The following is a 15,461-nucleotide window of genomic DNA, read 5'->3' as shown; positions in this document are numbered from 1 at the left end:
CTGGGAGGTGGAGGTTGCAGTGAGCTGAGATCGCACCACTGCACTCCAGCCTGGGCGACAGAGTGAGACTCTGTCTCAAAATAAAATAAAATAAAATAAAATAAGCTGGGTATGGTGGCCCACACCTCAAGTCCCAGCTACTCTGGAGGCTGAGGTAGGAGGATTGCTTGAGTCCAGGAGGTGGAGGTTGCAGTGAGCTGTGATCACACCATTGCACTCCAGCCTGGGTGACAGAGTGAGACCCTGTTTCAAAAAAAAAAACAGAGAGAGAAGAGTGAGGTGGGAAAATACCCAATCCTTTGGCACATATCACTTCGATTCATATTTCTTTGCTAAAGCTTGGGCCCATGGCTTCACCTAGTTGCAAGGGAAACTGGGAAATGTACTTTCTTTCTTCTTCTTCTTCTTTTTTTTGAGATGAAGAGTCTCGCTCACTCTGTCACCCAGACTGGAGTGCAATGGTGTGATCTCGGCTCACTGCAACCTCCGCCTCCTGTGTTTAAGCAATTCTCCTGCCTCACCCTCCCAAGTAGCTGGGATTACAGGCACTGGCTACCACACCCAGCCAATTTTTTGTATTTTTAGTAGAGACGGGGTTTCATCATGTTCGCCAGGCTAGTCTTGAACTCCTGACCTCAAGTGATCCACCCCCCTCCGTCTCCCAAAGTGCTGGGATTACGGGTGTGAACCACCGGGCCCGGCCTGGGAAATGTGCTTTCTAGCCAGGCAGCATGTGCCCAGCTAAAATATGGCCATTCTATTTATTAAAGAGAGAAGGAGAAACTACGCATTTGAGGATGACTAGCAGTCAATGCTGTGTAATCTGCCTCCAGGGTTCTCAGCAGTGTTCTCAGTAAATATGAGTATCCCATGGATTAGGTGGTTTAATTTCTTATCATAAAACAATCATAAGTATCAAGTTTTTATCTATGAATTGGTTAGGGAGATTTAGGCTGCAAGTAACAGAATACTAAACTAAAAGTTGTCTAAAGAGTTGGGAGTTTCCTAGCTTAGCCAACATAAGAGGATACCTCTATCTTTACAAATAATTTTTTTTTTTTTTTTTTTTGGAGACAGAGTCTCACTCTGTTGCCCAGGCTGGAGCGTAGTGGTGCGATCTCGGCTCACTGCAACCTCCACCTCCCGGGTTCAAGTGATTCTTCTGCCTTAGCCTCCCAAGTAGCTGGGACTACAGGCACATACCACCACGCCTGGCTAATTTTTGTATTTTTAGTAGAGATGGGGTTTCCTCATGTTGGCCAGGCTGGTCTTGAACTCCTGAATTCGTGATCTGCCCACCTCAGCCTCCCAAAGTGCTGGGATTACAGGCGTGAGCCACTGTGCCCGGCCTTCTCTGAATAATTTTTTTAAATGAGCCAGGTGCGGTGGTATGTGCCTGTGGTCCCAACTACTCAGGAGGCTGAGGCAGGAGGATCGTCTGAGCCTGGGAGGTCAAGGCTGCAGTGAGCCATGATCACACCACTGCAGTCCAGCCTCCAGCCTCTGCAATGGAGTGAGAGTGTCTCAAAAAAAAAAAAACACACACACACACACACACACAAAAAAAAAAAAACAGGACTTTTATCTTAAGATATCTTGGGGTAGACCATTTTTGAGTCAAGCCCTTCATGGTTGAAAGATGACTACCGTGGCTCCAAGCATCATATCCACAGAGAACAACTAAATAACAGCTATTATATATTGAGTACTTATCGTGTGCTAGAACTGTCTGGGCATTTTAGGTGTATTCACTCATTTGATTTTCACAGCACCCTGAGAAGAAAGTCCAATTATTTTCATTTTGCAGATGAGGAACACGAGGTACAGAAAGGTCAAGTAATCTGCTTAAGACAACACAGCCAATCAGAGGCAGAGCCATGCTTTTAGCCCAGATGGTTTGACCCTGGAGCCTGCACTTTTGTGTGGCTGCATTTGCCACGGGCAGCATCTCAAGAAGGGAGGCTTGGACAGGGGTCCTCCTAAAACATCTCTTTTTATTAGAGGAGGAAAATTCCTCCCAGAAGCCCCCAGCAGCCTCCCCCTCTTATCTCATTGGCCAGAACAGGGTCCCATGGTTCTCCCCAACCCAATTACCAGCAGAGGGGAGTGGATCAAATGTAAATATCCCAGTCACCATCCACCTGGGGGTAATTAGTACATTGTCCTCCCACCAGAACAAAACAAGCTTCTTTTAGCAAGGAAGCAGGGGGCAAATATCTGCCCCTAGGCAGAACCCATGGGTGGTAGCTGGGGTCTGCCAGCCCACTGGGATTCAAATAAGGTTGGCTCAGACCCCATCCCTTACTTTCCACAAGGCTTCTGCAATTTCTCAGGCTTACAATTGTGTGCCTCTGATTTCCGGCTTCTGCTGAATTCTAGCAGCTGTTCCCTTTATTTCTGCCCTGGAATTGACTCAAATGTAGGATGCAGCCCGTTTCTTCTCCCAAGAAACCGTGGATACCAGACTGCTCTGTAAGCAGAATTTCACTAAGATTTGTGGGTCCCTGGAAGAGTTATAGAGTGGCTCAGCACACGACTGAAAGTGGCACTGGGACGTCTCTGCTCTTACAAGCTGGTTTCTCAGGCATCCTCCAGCCCCGCCCGCGCAGGGCTGCTGCTCCCATCTGCTGGCGCCCATGCCCATCTACCCGCCTCCCTTCTTCAGCCCCTGCGTGACAGACACCTCGATGCCCCAGGGGCTTCCAATTCTCACACAGGAGACCCTGCATTTCAGCTCTCCCTAGCCCCTCCTGCTCTTCCCAAACCAGGCTGCCAAGCCAAACCCAGTAAGGGCCTTTTAAGAACAAAAGGGCCTTTTAGTTAATGCAGCAGGATCTACTTTCCTTAGAAGGAAGCTTTGGTTATAAATAACAACCCTTCCCCTCTGGATTCCTCCAGGTGCATTGGAAATTCAAATTTCAGAATAAGCTGACTGCCAAGAGGGCCCTCCCCCTGTCGGGAGCCCCTTAGTCCATGGGAAATTCACAGAGAAGGAAACGGTCACTTTTCCTGCACCTGAGAAGGTAAAAATCAAACTGCCTTAGAAAGATACTGTCCTCCTAAAAACTGGTGCCTCTGTACACCTCAAGGAGTCAGCAGGCTCTGCCTCCGAGGCTTAAAAGCCTCAGGGATTTCTTTCTTTCTTTTTTTCTTTTTTTTTTTTTTTGAGACGGAGTCTCGCTCTGTCGCCCAGGCTGGAGTGCAGTGGCGCGGTCTCAGCTCACTGCAACCTCTGCCTGCCGGGTTCAAGTGATTCTCCTGCCTCAGCCACCTGTGAGCCACCGTGCCAGCCAGCCTCAGTGATTTCTTAGGAGCCGGTTGTGTGCAATCTTGAGGGCTGAAGAAGTGAGAGGGACCCACCCCATCCTACTTCTACAGAATGCTTGGCACCCCCACCAATGTTCCTAGACTCCATCTCAGGACCAAGGTAGTGTAGACCCAAAGCCCGGCCCTATCCTGGCTCCCATGCATCCCACAGCCTCTGGGGTAGAGGTGGTTAGAGACACCAGCTCCAGACCTTGGCTGCCTTCTGTCTGCCCTCAGGGTCTGCTCAGATCAGGACACCCCTCCCCCCCAGGCTGGGGCTCAGCCTCAGCATCCTTGGCAGGGCTCCCCACAGGGGCATTTCCACAACTTTCCAGCCCTGGCCTCCTGTTCAAGGGTTCGGCCTCAGGCAGGACTACAGCTGAGTTGCAGAGGAGGAGGAGGAGCGGGGAGAGAGCCGAGTAGTTCAGGTTGCCGCAGGGGAGACAGGAGGGAGGAGAAGAGAAGGAGGGGAGGGAGGGAAGGTCCTCAGAACCCAAGTGCGGGGCGGCCTCAGGAAGGTGACTTCTGTTATTCTCCCTGTGTGCTGTGTCTTTAGGAAAATCCCCCTCACACGACAGCCCAACAGCCTTATACCCGCAGTTGCTCTGGGAGCAGGGGAAAATGTCCTGCAGTTCTTGCCCCTCATTTGGGTCAACTCCAGGGCAGAATTAAAGGCGACAGCTGCAAGGAATCAGCAGAAGCAGGACAGCAGCCATGAGCACATGAGCCCCCAGAGCTGGCAGAAACCTTGGAGGCTTTGTGTAGCTACAGTGATAGCCACATCTGGGCTGGCACTCACCTTATGCCAGTCTCTAGGGAGGAGCCCGCATTTGCAGACTGGGTTACATCTTTTCCCCTCTTCCACCCTGGGGTTCTTTTTTTTTTTTTTTTTTGAGACAGAGTCTCGCTCTGTCACCCAGGCTGGAGTGCAGTGGTGCGATCTCGGCTCACTGCAACCTCCGCCTCCCAGGTTCAAGCAATTCTCCTGCCTCAGCCTCCGGAGTAGCTGGGATTACACGCACCCACCCCTATGCCCGGCTAATTTTTGTATTTTTAGTAGAGACAGGGTTTCGCCATGTTGGCCAAGCTGGTCTCAAACTCCTGACCTCAGGTGATCCGCCTGCCTTGGCCTCCCAAAGTGCGGGGATTACAAGCATGAGCCACCGTGCCCAGCCTGGAAATTGTTTTTTTTTAAACCCTCAGGTGATTCTGACTCTCCTGGAACCTGAGAACCACCAGTCTACGGGAATAGAGCCGTGCTTTGGGTCAGGTGTGTATAACTATGGTATTCCCTTTCTTCTCTGCCTCTATTGTTGATGTTTTTTTTTGTTTTTTGTTTTTTTTTGAAACGGAGTCTCGCTGTTGCCCAGGCTGGAGTGCAGTGGCGCAATCTCGGCTCACTACAATCTCCGCCTCTGGGGTTCACGCCATTCTCCTGCCTCAGCCTCCCGAGTAGCTGGTAAGGGAGGAGACCACCCCTCATATTGTCTTATGCCCAATTTCTGCCTCCAAAGAAAGAAGTAAAAACTAAAAGGCAGAAATGAAATCCACAGGCAGACAGCCCGGTGCTGCACCCCGGGCCTGGTAGTTAAAGATCGACCCCTGACCTAATCAGTTATGTTGTCTATAGATTACAGACATTGTATAGAAATGCACTGTGAAAATCCCTATCTGTTTTGTTCCGATCTAATTACCAGTGCGTGCAGACCCCAGTCACGTACCTCCTGCTTGCTCAATCAATCACGACCCCCTCACACGCACCCTCCTTAGAGCTGTGAGCCCTTAAAAGGGATAGGAATTGCTCACTCGGGGAGCTCAGCTCTCGAGACAGGAGTCTTGCCGATGCCCCCGGCCAATTAAACCCCTTTCTTCTTTAACTCGGTGTCTGAGGAGTTTTGTCTGCGGCTCGTCCTGCTACACTGGGACTACAGGCACTCGCCACCACGCCCGGCTAATTTTTTATATTTTTTAGTAGAGGCAGGGTTTCACCGTGTTAGCCAGGATGGTCTCGATTGCCTGACCTCATGATCCACCTGCCTTGGCCTCCCAAAGTGCTGGGATTACAGGCGTGAGCCACCGCGCCCGGCCCCACTCTCTACCTCTGTTTGTTTAGGGGCAGGCATAGAATCCCATTCTAGTCAATGAGACAGAAGGGGGTTCTGGAAAGTTCCCCCACCCCCTTATAAAACAAGGAGGACGTCTGAGGAGAAGCTTTGCCGTGGCCTTTTGCCTTTGGATGCTGCCAGAGGGGTTAGAAGGTGGAGCTCCACAGTCAGGCAGCTGGGGTGTGTATCCTAGCGGGGAGAGCAAGAGACAGTGGGACAAAAATAATAACAGTAATAGCAGCTATGCTTCTTGAGGACTTTCCGCATGGCAGGCCCTATTCTAAGCACCTCATGTAGCATATTTCACCCTCAAACAGTCCTGAGGTAGGTTCTGTTATTCCGATTTTATAAATGAGGAAACTGAAGCACAGACAAGTTTAAATAACTTGTTCAAAGTCATACAGCTCATACATGGAGGCCAGCATGCAGACCAGGTGTGTGGGGTATGGGCATTGCGGGCTACTTTAGGGACCCTGGCCTTTTCCTCAGCACAGTGGGAAGCTGGTGAGAGGTTTTAAGCAGGGGTGGCCCCTCTGATTTACCTTTTTTTTTTTTTTTTTTTTTGAGACAGTGTCTCACTCTGTTGCCCAGGCTGGAGCGCACTGGTGAGATCTTGGCTCACTGCAGCCTCAAACTCCTGGGCTCAAGTGATCCTCCCACCTCAGCCTCCTGAGAAGCTGGGACTACAGGCAAATGCTACAGTGGCTGGCTACTTTTTGTAAAGACGGAGTTTCACCATGTTACCCAGGCTGGTTTTGAACTCCTGAGCTCAAGCAATCCGTCCACTTCTGCCTCCCAAAGTGCTGGGATTACACGCATGAGCCACCACGTCTGGCCTGATTTACTTTTAAAAGTCACTGAAATGCTTTGCTCGTAAAATTCTCTGCTGGGGACAAGCCAGCCACACTTGCACGGCCTGTTCTTCAGCCTCTTTTCCTCCCTGAGACATCAGTCCCTTAGCAAACCCAGCGTCTTGGGTGACTGGGACCAGGGTGACTCAATGGCAGATGCTGATGGGTGAGACAGCCACAAAGATGATCTTTGGAGAGTGAGTTACAGGTGATTTGTTTTATTTAATTTTTAATTTTTTTATTTTTTTTTGAGACGGAGTCTCACTCTGTCGCCCAGGCTGGAATGCAGTGGCGTGATCTCAGCTCACTGCAACCTCCTCCTCCCGGGTCAAGCTACTCTCCTGCCTCAGCCTCCAGAGTAGCTGGGATTCCAGGCCTGCGCCACCGCACCCAGCTAATCTTTGTATTTTTAGTATAGACAGGGTTTCACCATATTGGCCAGGCTGGTCTTCAACTCCTGACCTCAAGTGATCCACCAACCTTGGCCTCCCAAAGTGTTGGGATTACAGGAGTGAGCCACCACCTCTGGCCAGGTGATTCATTTTAAATCTGAATTTTTACATTTTTTTATAATAAGTGACCATATATCATTTGCTATTTAAAAAAAAATTTTTTTTTGAGATGGAGTTTCGCCCTTGTTGCCCAGGCTGGAGTGCAATGGCATGATCTTGGGCCACTGCAATCTCCGCCTCCCGGGTTCGAGGGATTCTCCTGCCTCAGCCTCCAAGTAGCTGGGACTACAGGCATGCGCCACCATGCCCAGATAATTTTTGTATTTTTAGTAGAGGCAGGGTTTCACCATGTTGGCCAGGCTGGTCTCAAACTCCTGACCCCCGGTGATTCTCCTGCCTTGGCCTCCCAAAGTGCTGGGATTACAGGCGTGAGCCACCGTGCCCAGCCAAAAGTCATTATTTATAAAAAGAAAGATGAGGGGCCAGCACCCTGCCCTCCCCAGGGTTGTTGACTCCTGCTGGTACTGGCTGTGGCTGAAGTCATCATCATGGAGGCTAACCCTTGGAGGGTGGATAGTGCAGTGGCAGCATCCTAAGTGCTTTATGTGACCTGTATGAACTCATTTAATCCCCACTGGCTTGGCCAAGGCCACAGAGCTGAAGAGTGGCAGGCTAGCGTCCGGACTCTCAGCTATGTACCAGGCTGCTTTTCTGGAAATGGTTTCCAGTTCCCCCGTGGGTGAAAGGCCTGTCCTTCCCACACCTTCCACAGTGGAAGTGGCCTCCATTCTCTGCTGTGCAGAATTGCTGGTGGAGAAGTGGGTGTTGGGGAGCTGGGGGCAGGAAATAGAAGATATTGGACAGAAATGTCCTGCAGTTGTTTGAAGCCTAAACAAAAACCCTTTCTTGGCCAGGTGCGGTGGCTCATGCCTATAATCCTGGCACTTTGGGAGGCTGAGGTGGGCCGATCACTTGAGGTCAGGAGTTCAAAACCAGCCTGGCTAACATGGTGAAACTCCATCTATTCTAAAAATACAAAAATTAGCCGAGTGTGGTGGTGGGTGCCTGTAATCCCAGCTACTCGGGAGGCTGAGGCAGGAGAATCACTTGAACCCGGGAGGTGGAGGTTGCAGTGAGCTGAGATCGCGCCACTGCACTCCAGCCTGGGTGACAGAGCGAGACTCCTCTCAAAAAAAAAACAAACTCATTCTTCTTGTGGTGTCAGCCCACAGAGCCGTCACCTTAGATAGGCTCTGCCCTTCTTGGGACCCTAGGCTCCTGGATCTGTTGCAGTATGAGTGGGGTGGGAGGGGTGGTCATTTGAGGGATGTAGACACCTGATAATTATGGTTAAGAATTTGTAGGCCGGGTGCAGTGGCTCACGCCTATAATCCCAGCACTCTGGGGGGCTGAGGTGGGCGGATCACAAGGTCAGGAGTTCAAGACCAGCCTGACCAACATGGTGAAACCCCATCTCTACTAAAAATACAAAAATTAGCTGGGCATGGTGGCATGAGCCTATAATCTCAGCTACTCAGGAGGCTGAGGCAGGAGAATCGCTTGAACCCAGGATGCGGAGGTTGCAGTGAGCCAAGATGGCGCCAATGCACTCCAACCTGGGCAAAAAAAAAAAAAAAAAAAAAAAAAAAAATTTGCATATTCAAATTCCTGCTCTGACGCTTACCAGCTATGAGACCTTTGGCAAGTACCTAAGCTTTGTGAGTCTCCATTTATTTTTATTTAGAGATGGGGTCTCACTCTGTTGCCCAGGCTAGATTGCAGTTGCATGATCATAACTCACTGTAACTTAGAACTCCTGGACTCAAGTAATCCTCCCGCCTCAGCCTCCCAAGTAGCTGGGACTATAGGTTCATGCCACCATGCCCATGCCTGGCTAATTAAAAAAATTTTTTTTTTGTAGAGACAGAATCTCACTATGTTGCCCAGGCTGGTCTCAAACTCCAGGCCTCAAGAGATCCTCCTGCCTCAGTTTCTCAAAGTGCTGGGATTACAGGCATGAGGCATGAGCCACAACATTCAGCCTGAGTCTTAGTTTCTTTATGGGTAAAATGAAGATCTTGGCATTTGTCAGGGTCAAATGGCAGAATATATGTAAAGTCCTTAGCATGGTGCCTGGCACATGGTAAGCACTTATTAAATAATGGTTGTCATTATTAATTCAACAAGCATTTACTGAACATCCTCGTGGTACCCGGCACTGTGTCAGAAGCAGACCCACTGGCAGTGCCAGAGCCTAGAGCAATTGCACCTCGAGGCTCCAAACACGCACAGACTTAAGAATTCAGCAGAAGCAAGAAGCCAGAGTTAGAAGTTCCCTGAGAACAAAAATCTCTGGAGTGTACAGAGGATGGAGGGAGGGCTTCGCATGACCCAGGGCATGGGATGGGGCTTGAGGAAAACTTGCCTCAGTCCCGTGGGCACCCCTGCCGACACCCAGTTTATAGACATGGCAGAGTGTGCCCCCTCCTCCTGGCTGGCAGAGGCCTGACTCTGTGAAGGTGTTGGGGCAACATCCCCAGGTGGAGGGGGTGAATTTTGTTTGGTCCTAATTAAATATGGCTTCCATTCCTTTTTTATTTTCGTTTGTTTGTTTTGAGACAGTCTCACTCTGTTGCCCAGGCTGCAGTGCAGTGGCATGATCTTGACTCACTGAAACCTCCGTCTCCTGGGTTCAAACAATTCTCCCACCTCAGCCTCCCGAGTAGCTGGGATTACAGGTGCCCACTACCACACCCGGCTAATTTTTGTATTTTTAGTAGGGATGGGGTTTCACCATGCTGACCAGGCTGGTCTCGAACTCTTGACCTCAAGTGATCTGCCCGCCTCAGCCTTCCAAAGAGCTGAGATTACAGGTGTGAGCCACCGCGCCCCCCACATTCCCTTTCATTAGCAAAGAACTTGCTCAGAGTCATGCAGGTAGTAAGCAGGCAAAGCTCATGTTTCAATCTGTGTAGTTTGGGTTCAGGGGTGGGTTGTGTGTGTCCCTGTTCCAGAAGATAAGAAATAGTAGGACCAGGCTGGGCATGGTGGCTCATGCCTGTAATCCCAGCACTTTGGGAGGCTGAGGTGGGCAGACCACGAGGTCAAGAGTTCAAGACCAGCCTGACCAACAGGGCGAAACCCTGTCTCTACTAAAAATACAAAAAATTAGCTGGTTGTGGTGGCGCATGCCTGTAATCCCAACTACTCAGGAGGCTAAGGCAGGAGAATTGCTTGAACCAGGGAGGCAGAGGTTGCAGTGAGCTGAGATCGCGCCACTGTACTCCAGCCTGGGTGATAGAGCGAGACTCCATCTCAAAAAAAAAAAAAAAAATAGTAGGTCCAACCTCACAGAATTGTGGGAGGAATTAGGCTTAGAACTGTAACTGGCACTCAGGAAGTACACAACTGAGGTTAGCCGATTTTATGTTTAGCTTGCACCATCTTCTCCCTCTCTGTTTCTCTGTTTTTCTCTGTTTCAGCTTCCTTTTTTTTTTTTTTTTTTGAGACGGAATCTTGCTCCGTCACCCAGGCTGGAGTGCAGTGGCGCGATCTCGGCTCACTGCAAGCTCCGCCTCCCGGGTTCACGCCATTCACCTGCCTCAGCCTCCCGAGTAGCTGGGACTACAGGCACCCATCACCACGCCCGGCTAATTTTTTTGTATTTTTAGTAGAGATGGGGTTTCACTGTGTTAGCCAGGATGGTCTCGATCTCCTGACCTCGTGATCCGTCTGCCTCGGTCTCCCAAAGTGCTGGCATTACAGGCGTGAGCTACCGCACCTGGCCTTTCTTTTTTTTTGAGACAGAGTTTCGCTCCTGTTGCCCAGGCTGGAGTACAATGGCACGATCTCGGCTCACTGCAACCTCCGCCTCCCGGGTTCAAGCGATTCTCCTGCCTCAGCCTCCCAAGTGGCTGGGATTACAGGCGTTAGCCACCACGCCTGGCTAATTTTTGTATTTTTAGTAGAGATGGGGTTTCACCCTGTTGGTCAAGCTGGTCTCGAACTCCTGACCTCAGGTGATCCACCTGCCTTGGCCTCCCGAAGTGCTGGGATTACAGGTGTGAGCCACTGTGCCCAGCCTATTTCAGCTTCTTTAGACACTCTTTGTGTGCCTTAAGTCACTATTTACAAAAAATTAAATACATCTCTACATTTTCCCACCTCCCTTGCAGTAGCTCTAGCCAAAATAACTAAGTTCTGGCACGTAGAAGTGGCATATGCAACTTTCAAGAACTGCCCTTAAACAGAGGCATTGTGTCTTTCTCCTCCCCTTTCTTCTTTCCTGCTGCATGAAAGGTAGGCATGATGGCTCAAGCTGGAGCAGCTATTTTGGGCCATGAGACAAAAGACAAATGCAGAGAATTTGGGAGCAACAAGACAGAAAAAGTCTAGGTCCCTAACGATTGTGGCATCACTGTGCCAGCCTGGACTGTATTCCTAGAGAGAATAAAATTTAAATGAGAGCAACAAAATTCTATCACATTTAGGCTTCTGTTATTCAGGTATCCATCATTCGTAGCTGAAATGAATCCAGATTAATGCTGGAGTAGAACTTGGATTTAGACCCAGGCTTGCCTGACCCTGAGAAACTCCACCAGTGTTTCTTAAATTGTTGATGGGTGACTACCTGAATCAGAATCACGGTGAGAAGCGTGTTTAAAACACAGATTATAGGCCAGGTGCAGTGGCTCACATCTATCATCCTAGCACTTTGGGAGGCTGAGGAGGGAGGCTCACTTGAGCCTGGCAGTTTGAGGCCAGGCTGGGCAACATAGCAAGATCCCATCTCTAAAAAAGAATTTTTTTTTTTTTTTTTTTTTTTTTTTTTAAGACAGAGTCTGGCTGTCGCCCAGGCTGGAGTGCAGTGGCGCCATCTCAGCTCACTGCAATCTCAGCTCACTGCAATCTCCACCTCCCAGGTTCAAGTGATTCTCCTGCCTCAGCCTCCCAAGTAGCTATGATTACAGATGCACGCCACCACATGCTTGGCTACTTTTTTTCGTTGTTGTTCGTTTGTTTTTTTTGAGACGGAGTCTTGCTCTGTCGTCCAGGCTGGAGTGCAGTGGCGTGATCTCGGCTCACTACAACCTTCACCTCCTGGGTTCAAGCAGTTCTCTGCCTCAGCCTCCCAAGTAGCTGGGATTACAGACACCCGCCACCACGCCCAGCTAATTTTTGTATTTTTAGTAGTGATGAGGTTTCACCATCTTGGCCAGGCTGGTCTTGATCTCCTGACCTCGTGATCCACCCACCTCAGTCTCCCAAAGTGCTGGGATTACAGGCGTGAACCACTGCGCCCAGCCTTTTTTTGTATTTTTAGTAGAGACGGGGTTTCACCATGTTGGCCAGGCTGGTCTCGAACTCCTGACCTCAAGTGATCTATCTGCTTTGGCCTCCCAGAGTGCTGGGATTACAGGAGTGAGCCACTATGTCCAGCCCCTACACAAATTTTTTAATTAGCCAGGCGTGGTGGCGCACACCTCTCTACAGTCCCAGCTACTCGGGAGGCTGAGGCAGGAGGATCACTTGAGCCCAGGAGTTTGGGGTTGAAGTGAGTGCCACTGCATTCCAGCCTGGGTGACAGAAGTAGACCCTGTCTCTAAAAAAAATAAATAAAATAAAATGTCTATTCTGGTACACCACTCAGCTCTGCTGAATTAGACTCTCTAGAGCTGGGACCTGGGCGGTTCTCCTTTAACCACGTTCCCCATGCAGAGGACTTCAAGGCACACTCAAGTTGGAGACCACAGGGCTTCATTCTGTGTCCTCATGTAACTCTTAAGAAAATCAGGAGTCCATTCCGATCCCTTGGGTGAACTGAAGGCAGGTGGAGATCAGGGGACTTCGGGGAAGCAGTGAGGGTGGAGGGCAGGGGTCAAGCACCCAGGGCCTCAGGTCATCTGTGTCCATCCCCTGAGGCAGGCTCTGGGCAGCCCTCCCTGAGGAGGTAGCCCTGTCCCCAGGGCCCTGGGTGGTGAGGATGACCTAGCCTTCGTAACCCTGCCCTCACACGCAGCGCTCACTCCAAAGCTTGCTGGAATCATCTGAGGCTATCAGTGTCTACAGCACATCGAGCTGCCCTTATGGAGCCTGGGACCAGCCCCAGGAAGCCAATCTCAGCTCAGGAGCCAGGATTTTAGTGCAAAGCTGCGCCCCCTTCTGTAAACCACGGTTCTCCTGAGAAACAGCTCATGCCTTTGGTAAGCTGCTGGGCCCTGGGGAGATGGAACACCTGACTTGCGGCACCTGGGGACCATGTGACCAGAGCCGAGCACTGTCTGACCTTGCCACAAAGTCAGGTGTGCCCAGCAGTTTCTGTCATCAAGGGGAGAAAGCACACGTGGGTGAGGGCTGAGCGCAGGCATGTCCTGAAGCCCAGCTGAGCCTCTCAGCAGGCGGCTCCTTCCCTAGAGTCCCTTCTCCAGCTTCCCAAAGCCCCTGCGTCCGCCCATACCTTGGGCACAGGTCCCTAAGACCAACTGAACACTCGAGCCTGAGCCAGGCAGACAGCCTGGGTGGATGCCAGCAGAAAGATTGGTGAAGACTGGATCTCCTGGGCAGAAGCGGTGACAGGCACATGGCGTACAGTGTGAGGCTGGAGGCATCAGGGAGCAGAGGGATGCAAGCCCCTCTACGTTCTCCCTTGTCATGGCTGGGTGTGAGAATGACCTTGGGCAGTGGGGTGGGGCATGAATATTTTGAGCTTGTGCCAGCTGTGTGGCGGAGCGCGGGCCTGTACGGAGGCACCGCACTCCCATCTCCCTCAGCTCCCATCTCCCTCCGTGGGAAGCTGAGTTCAGGCACTGCCCCTCCTGTATGGACAGGGAGCCACTGGTCCCAGCTTGCTGGTTGCCAGGCAACCCAGGATGAGCCTTCGAGGTCATTCCTCAGACAACTCTGAGCTCTTTCCACAGCCTGGGAACAGATGGTTCCGCAGCAGCCAGCCCCAGCCTGAAATGAGTTCCGGAGGCACTGCTGCCTGTCTCCACCAGCAAGAGGGAGGAGAGGCCCTTCCCGTGCCTGCAGCAGTCCAGGGTAGATGCAAGCAGAAAGACTGGTGAAGACTGGAGCTCCTGGGCAGAAGCACTGACAGGCACGTGGGGTCCTGTATGAAGAGCTGCACTTTGTGTGAAAGGAAAGGTGGCCCGAGGTCTGGCTCTACTTCAGCCGGAGCAGTGGCTGGTGGTCTTGCCGGGTGGGCCAGTCTTGGGAGGGGGCGATGGGGAAGTTGGTGAAACAGAGGCACTGGGTCAGCAACTGTGTGATGGGATTCTCAGAAACGGCCCAGATTACAAGAGAATGCTTGACCCGAGTGACAGTTTACCAAAGCCCTCCCCCTCAAAAGAGGCTTTTAACAGTCAGGTGACACCTGTGGGTGTCACCATCTTCCCTTTCTCTATTATTAGGACCTGGACAAAATTCAAGAAGATGTCCCAACCACAAGTAGCCTTACCTTTGATACTTCCAATTGCAATGAGACTTAAATTTTAGAATAAGAGATACAGGCTGGGCGCGGTGGCTCACGTCTGTAATCCCAGCAATTTGGTAGGCCAAGGCCGGTGGATCACCTGAGGTCAGGAGTTTGAGACCAGCCTGGCTAACATGGCAAAACCCCGTGTCTAGTAAAAATACAAAAATTAGCCGAGCATGGTAGTGCATGCCTGTAATCCCAGCTACTCAGGAGGTGGAAGCAGGAGAATCGCTTGAGCTCGGGAGGCGGAGGTTGCAGTGAGCCGAGATTGCACCACTGCACTCCAGCCTGGGTGACAGAGCAAGACTTTCTCAAAAAAATAAAAATAATAATAATAATAAAAAGAGGATACAGACCATTTACAGGGTTTTTCCTGGTCCATTATCCTGCTCTAATAATGCCAATCAACATGTGATCATTATTCCCTGGGGACAGAACTGGTCACCACTAGTTTGTGACTCTACCTCATTTGAGGTGGCATCCAGGGTGACATCCCAGACTTCCTTACCTTACTTGAAGCACGATGAGCCTTAATTTTCGAATAGAAATGTTGACCAGCAAGCCAGCTTTTTTTTTTTTTTTCCAGGACAAGGATAAATTCCCTTAAGAATTTTGCAAACATCACGTGTTTTCTTTCCCCTTGTTGCAATATATGTAATTTATCTCCTGGTGTAACTTGCTTAATAGTTACCGTTTGTTAATTCCATCTGCTTCCCAAGAGGAGAACATACTGTTACGTGGTGATGTCCTGGGTTCTGTGAGTCTCCCATAAGCCGCAGCTGGTCAAGAAACGAATCAGTGGGGCCACGAACAAAGTGGCCATGGAGGCAGGTATGGGGGAAGGCATGGGGGCAGGCACGGAGGCAGGCACAGGGGCAGGCATGGGGGCAGGCACGGAGGCAGGTATGGAGGCAGGTATGGAGGCAGGTAAGGAGGCAGGCATGGAGGCAGGCATGGAGGCAGGTATGGGGGCAGGTATGGGGGCAGGCATGGAGGTTTTGCCCAGCTTCTCCAGTACGAGCTTCCCTCACCAAAGCCAACCTGGTTGCCATCGCCTCTGAGTGGCCACACCTGAGCCCTTGTGGCTCAGCCAGCCAGCTGGTGACTGCCTGGTTACACAAACATTTTCCTTCATGGAAGACAGCAATTTGTCGTCCTTTGATGGATCCTTGTTGTCGAGCTGGACTTGCGTTTCCATCCTCCCTCTATACCTCCAATCAGGGTCTCACTGAAGGGCACCGGTTGGGTGTCCTACAGGACATTGCCTCCCGCT

The 15,461-nt window shown here is 50.8% G+C and overlaps 1 long non-coding RNA gene across 1 annotated transcript; it reads left to right on the top strand.

The window, feature by feature from the left end:
* The first annotated feature begins 2,910 nt into the window (after positions 1-2,910).
* On the top strand, positions 2,911-14,990 carry LOC129533901 (uncharacterized). Its single transcript, XR_008680296.2, has 4 exons — positions 2,911-3,023; positions 4,510-4,576; positions 12,734-12,917; positions 13,632-14,990. It is a non-coding gene; the product is annotated as an uncharacterized lncRNA (long non-coding RNA).
* The last annotated feature ends 471 nt before the right edge of the window (positions 14,991-15,461 follow it).

The sequence above is a fragment of the Gorilla gorilla genome, chromosome 1 (assembly GCF_029281585.2).
Source record: "Gorilla gorilla gorilla isolate KB3781 chromosome 1, NHGRI_mGorGor1-v2.1_pri, whole genome shotgun sequence".
NCBI classification, from domain to species: domain Eukaryota; kingdom Metazoa; phylum Chordata; class Mammalia; order Primates; family Hominidae; genus Gorilla; species Gorilla gorilla.
This window is presented reverse-complemented; position numbering and strand designations above follow the sequence as displayed.